The following is a 6,710-nucleotide window of genomic DNA, read 5'->3' on the forward strand; positions in this document are numbered from 1 at the left end:
TCAAACTTGTCACATTAAAGTTCTTTTGTTCGTTTTGTGTCGTGTGTGCAGTGTGTTGTATATGTGCACTGTTTGTACAGATGGTTTTGCGGTTTTTTTCTCTGCCAAGGGGTCGTGTCTACTCTGGTGTATTGTTGGTCTCTTTCCAACTATGACCATGATTTAATGAAAATGTTCTAGTCTGTAACGTTTTTCCTGTTGTCAAAGTCTGAAGGTCTTGTGCTGATATGTTGGTGGTGAAACATGGGCATTACCATGCCATTGGCTGTTGCTTGGATTCCATGTCTTTGCTCCATTTTGATGCCAACATGTATTGTGCTCGATTGTGTAGTCTTCATTAGGCAGATACTCTGTATGTCTGTCCTGCCAGCTAGTGGTCAGTGGGTGCATTGATGTAGTCTGCTCTGTCTGCTTCTTTTCAGTAGTGAAGTTATTCTGAATTGTTTTAGACACCTTGACCGAGTGGATGGTTGGCAGGTGCACTGGTCTGGCTTGCCCCTTCTTTCTTATCAAACGTCCATCGACCTTATCTCTCCTCTTTCTATATTGTTTGTTACTTGCTTGTAACACCTCTTATCTTCTGCACTTGTATAACCAAATTGTGTAGTGAGTGCCATAAAATGCTAACTAAAATATAACCTGGACTGATCATCGCCAACATCTGTCCTGTCTATATATGGATATTTCTGGATACAAAAGCAGCTGGTTATGAATTTGGTCTGTCTCACGGGGGGTTTCCTTTTCCTTCATAAAAAGTTCATAGAATATCTTCAGGCAGCTTGTGGTCTTGGGATGAAATTAAAAACAATTTACTTTGTGTTCAGGAGGGCTTTAATCTTTAACTACATGTTAACAACAGAACAGTTATAATGATTCTCAATATAAAAGTCCGGTTTAAAAAAGCAAAAGAGACGAGACATCTGTCTATCTCTGTGTTGGTCCTCCCTTTATTCTGTCGATTGTAGATAAGGGCTATATACTGGTCTGCCTGCTTTCGTATTTGTCCATTAAGTCCAGTCTGTTATCTGTCTCTCTCCCCCCCCTCCCCTGGGCAGTGCCACTGACTGAAGTGTCTTTAGGCCATTCCCAAAGGGGGGACATTTCTCGTTCTTATGCACAGTAGAATGGTAAATGGGCTGAATCAACAATGTCCTGCTCATAACTGCCTGAACTACAAGAGGGAACTGCTGCTTTTTCTTTCCTAATCCTTACTATCGTCATTTTCCTCTACTTCTTTTGTATGTGTGACCCGTTATTTCCGGGGTACCTTGAAAGTCAAAACAGACTTTGTGCTGTTAAAGCTAGAGAGGTGAGCAGAGTAAGTCTAATTCCTTGTAAAGACTTCTCTGATCCACCCCTTGGCGCTCATATGACCTTATGCAGTTGCAAGGGCCGTAAGACTTCTACTAAATAAAAAAATGTTGTTTTTCAGATTTTTGTGACAGAACTTTTCTTCTGGTCATGCTCAGTGGCATCTTGCTTCAGGCACATGGTTCCTTTGAATAGTCTGTTGGGTGGTATTTATTTTCCTCATGATTGCTTCACCTTGAGCGTGTTTGGTCCAGTTACATCTGAAGTTTGTTCTGTGTCTCTTATTTTTCTTTTGTATATCGTACCTTTGGTTTGCTGGTTGTTGGAGGATGCTACTGGTAGGTCTACTTTTCTCTCACTTAGTTGGTCAGCATTAAAAGATAAGTTTTTGTCTTTTTTTTCAAACTTTATATATTTTTTATTACAGTTTTTTCCTTCAAACCTGCAAACTGTTTGAAAATTCTGCAAGTGTTGTAATACTCTAATAAAAATTTAACAAAACAAAGCTTCAAGTCTTTTGGCACCGAACTATGTGTGGGTTTCCCAACGTTTTGGGTTTTTTTTTCTGAATTAATAATACTTTTCTTAAAATACCTCACTTACTTCTTACCTTAGTATAAATGACAAAAACATTTTGTAGATACTTGTTGTTTTGTGTAACTACTACTTCAAATTTGCATAACTTTTTTTCTCACGATGAGCTTACAATATGCCTGCGTCTTGGGATTTTGTCCAAGAAGACATAGCTGTTTTGTCAGTACATACCTTATTATGTACATTTGTTTGGAAAAGAGCAAAAACTATTTTTATTGCTGTTCCTTTACGTGCAGCTCTGCCTTCTGCAGATGTACAAAAGAATGTCAAGAAACTTATCTACCTCCTCATTACCTTGAGTAGTCAGACCAAACAGTTTCCTGTGTCTGTCCGTCTTGTGATAAGTCACATTTTTGGGTCTTGTTAATGAATTGTTTTTTAATTTGTCTTTTTTTTTAGACTACTCCAGAGGTTAGAAGAGCAGGCAAATGTCTTGGCTACTGCTGGAAGTTCTTTGATGATGAAGACAAATTGTGGCTGGTTGGCGGGTGCTCTGGTGTGGTTTGCTTTTTCTTTCCTTTCAAACATCTATCTTCTTTATCTCCCCTCCTTCTTTTTTGTGTTTGTTACTCCCTTGTAACACCTCTAATCTTCGGTACTTATATGACCTTATTGAGTTGCAAGTGTCGTAAAACTCTAAAAAAAAGAAGAAGAAAAAAAGAAGACAAATTGTAATATAATCTTCAAATAATGTCTTGCATTTCACTGTGAGACCTTTTCACTTTAATAGTGTTATCTCTGTGACTTTGTCGTAATTGAAAAGTTTGAATTCAGTGCAGTTACATCTTTTAACAAATGAAAATCCACTGAAAAATTGAAGTTTTCAATTAATTTTGATGTAATAGATAGATGTCATTAAGTGATTCTTGACAACTTCAACAAATTGTGTTTTTTAAACACATTTTATGTTCCCCCCCCCCCACCCACCCACCCACCCCAGGGCAATGCTACTGACTGAAGTGTCTTCAGGCCATTCCCAAAGGGGGGATATTGTCTTGTTCTTATGCACAGTACTATTGTAAAGGGACTGATTTATTATACTGTGCCGGAAGAACATAGGGGGGGAACTGCTGCTTTTTCTTTCCTCATCTTTACTATCGTCATTTTCCTCTACTTCTTTTGTATGTTTATCACTCTCTTGTCCGCTGCTATTTCCGGGGTACCTTGATAGTTGAAGCAGACTTTGTGCTGTAAAGGCTAGAGAGGTGAGCAGAGAAGCCTGATTCACAGCTTAGACTTCTCTGTTGACATCCACCCCTTGGCGCTTTATGACCGTATGCTGTTGCGAGCTCAGTAAATCCTTACTAAAAACTGAGCACATTTTAATAGCCACACAATAATGCTAAGCTTTCAGATTTAGGCAAGGACAAGACTTACGAGTTGGACTGTTTTCTGATATCCCCGCTTATGTTCTACATCTTTCAAACTTTTTGTTTTGTTTTTGAAAGCTCTGTTGTGTTGTGGTATTTGAATGTTCTCGACTTTTGAAATTGGTATATCTTCACATTTCTGTCTATTCATTAGTTAATTTATTGGAAGGGTCACCATTTTTCCCTAAAGCTCAGACCATGAGCTAAACATGCGTTGGTTTGAGTTTGAGTCCTTTGTTTTGAATCACTCCTGGTCTGAGCAGATGTGAGGGTGTTTGTTTGTACCTTTTGTTTTATCATAGCCTCTGTAGAAATTGTCAGTGAAGCTCTTTTCTCTGTGCACTCATTGATGATTCATAGAACATTTTGGTAATCTTGTTGTATGTCCACATAGCCCTGTCCCACATCTCACCGTGTCCATTGCCTCGATGTGTTTCCTCATTAAAGTTCTCAGGCTAAACTTACCACTCTTTGTCGTTTGCTTTTTATTTTTGGTGAATATTATTATTGCGGTTGTTTTGCAGCCGTTTCCTCTTTCCCTGTCTCTATCGCTCTATCTTTTTCTGGGGTCTTTGGAGGGCGCCACTTGTTTGTCTTTTCTTTCCCTCATTTGTTTCTGTTTAACTTCTTCCCTGCACTATATCTATTATTATGACTGTTGTTGTGTTGATGCGCTTCTCTTTACCCAAATTTAAAAACTAACTGTGGTGGTTGGCGGGTGTTCTACTCTGACGTGGTTTGCTCGTTCTATCCTATCAAATATCTGTTGTGCTGATCTATCCTCCCTTTTTGTGTGTTTGTTACGCTCTTGTAACACCTCTTATCTTCAGCACTTATATGAACTTATGGTTTCTGCAAATGCCGTAAAAATTGTTTCTGAAACTTAACTCTCTCTCTCTCTCTCTCTCTCTCTCTCTCTCTCTCTCTCTCTCTCTCTCTCTCTCTCTCTCTCTCTCTCTCCCTCCCCTCCCCCCCCCCTCTGTGTGTGTGTGTGCGTGTTTCTCCTCCCCCCTCCCCCTGTCTGTCTGTCTGGTGTAGCGGTTATGCGATGTTCACACATACAGGAGTGGGTGATTGGCGGGTGCTCTGGTGTGGTTAGCTCCTTCTTTCCTATCAAACGTCTATCGTCCTGATCTCTCCTCCTTCTGTTTTATGTTTGTTACTTTCTTGTAACACCTCTAATCTTCGGCACTTACATGACCTTATTGTATTGCAAGTGCCGTAAAACTCTTACTAAAACTAAAACACATACAGGAGGAATTAAGCCGAGTAAGACAACATTTCTAAGTCCAGCAGCTCGGGGCTGCTCTGGATGCATTTCGCCGAGCAATCCGCCTCCCTCCCCGAGTGATAGTTCATGCTCGCCGTGTGAAATTATTACACGGGAAGCTTGCCGAAATAATGTTCTAACATTAACATACTTAAAATTTTCGCCGAGCTAAAAATGAGTCGCCCAGTCAATAACTTGCACGTGGAAAACTCGAGGAGTGTCAGAAATAGCTCGGCGTGCAAAGTTGCATACGTTGCAGAGTGACAGTGACACGCCAACGAGATCTGAACGGAAGCCGAGTTAAATTTCGTAGCCTACTCTGCGGGTTAAATTATTGCTTGCCGTGTAAAAATCTTGCACGGGGGTCTTGAGTTACTCAAGCACGGCGTGCAAGAGTTGACACGACGAACATGCGCCGTGACACGGCGACCGTCGCGCTTCTTCTGGATACTTCTGCTACAGCTGCTCCCAGTGCTGCTACAGCTGCTTCTGAAGAAGAGCCGAGGATGTCTTCTACTCCAAGATCTCGCGACCCCAGTGCTTTCTTGTCGTATCTCCAGTTTTAATAACAGTGAAAACAGTTCATAACAAAGAGTGAGCTGAAGAAGATGTCACACTTTCACCGTTAAAAAATGGAGATACGACAAGAAAGCACTGAGGTTGTGATCTGCATCTCTGGTGGTGGCATCCCCTGAGCACTCTTCAGTGCAGTCTGCTGTCTCCTCTCCAGCCAGATCTGTAACATCTCCTTCAAGCCAGGCCAAGAAGACCAGTCGAGACAGGCTGCAGCTCACAGCTGATGATGAAGAAAACCTCGTCGACTGGTACAGGGAGCAGGAGGTCTTCTTCAACAAGACCCTGAAGGGATACAGAGATACGCAGAGGAAGAATACCCTAATGGGGGGAGAAGGCCAAGTCCATGGGGAAGACTGTAGTAGAGTTGAAGACCTGGTTTGACTCCATGAGTTTGGCAAGCTGAAGAAAAAGGACCTTTCTGGGACGGGGAAGAAGATGCTGACTGCCAGGGAGACGTGGATCTTGGACCAGTTCTGTTTCCTGAAGGACCACATTCCAGAAGTTCTTTCAAATCCCTTTCTGCAAAAACATCACTATCAGACCCTGCTCCAGAGGCACCATCATTGACATAGATGAAGTTGTAATTAGCATCCACAAGTGCAAAGAGGACTACGAAGTAGAACCCTTTGTAGCTGAAGTAAAGGGATCCATTACTGACACTCCCCGAGCGAGTTATTGACTCGGCGACTTATTTTTCGCTTGGCGAAAACTATTTAAAGCATGTTCGAAATTTTCGGCAAGCTCCCAGTGTAATAATTTCACACGGCGAGCATGAACTATCACTCGGGGAGGGAGGCCGATTGCCCGGCGAAATGTATCCAGAGTAGCCCCGACCTGCTGGACTTAGAAATGTTGTCTTACTCGGCTTCATTACTCCTTTGAGGGTGAACACCGCATACAGTCTGTCTGTCTGTATGTCTAGATACCGTCTCTCTGTCTCTCTCACTGTGTGCGTGCGTACGTGCATGTGTGCCAGCCTAATAGTGCGGTCAAAAATTTGAGGGGTAACAGTTAATTTTTCTCAAATATCTCTTTAACTGGTGTTTCAATGTCATCCATACTTTGGACAGCAATTTGTATACATTTTTCTCAACTAAATCACATTTTTCCCAAACAACTTGGGTTTAAAACAATATTTTTAGTGGCAAAACTTGTTGCAAGAAATTATTTTTTATAGAGAACACGTTTTTTCTGCACCAATGGTTCTCAAAACATGTGTTCAATAAGCATAATGTCCCGATTAGAAAAAATCATGACGACTTGCTATTAAAAGCAATATTATTGCCCGAGCTGTAATGATTTAAAACTGTAGAAACCATCCACTTAGAATTTTTATTTGTATTTATTGTTGAGGATTTTTTTTTTTTAGAATACATCTAGCATGGATGTGTTTTCAAAAATGTTGATCTGTTAAGACAAATTGATACAAGTCATTGTGCAAAAATTGTAGAACCTATGTTCGATAGTTGAGGAGATATTTGACAATAAATTGCGCCACGAATTTTTAACCGTTTAAAAAAAAGTGTAATAAATAATACACTTGTAATAAGAGCTGTTAGATCTACTCAAAATAACATTTAAGGGAACTG

This window comes from Aplysia californica, unplaced genomic scaffold (genome assembly GCF_000002075.1).
Source record: "Aplysia californica isolate F4 #8 unplaced genomic scaffold, AplCal3.0 scaffold00161, whole genome shotgun sequence".
NCBI lineage: Eukaryota > Metazoa > Mollusca > Gastropoda > Aplysiida > Aplysiidae > Aplysia > Aplysia californica.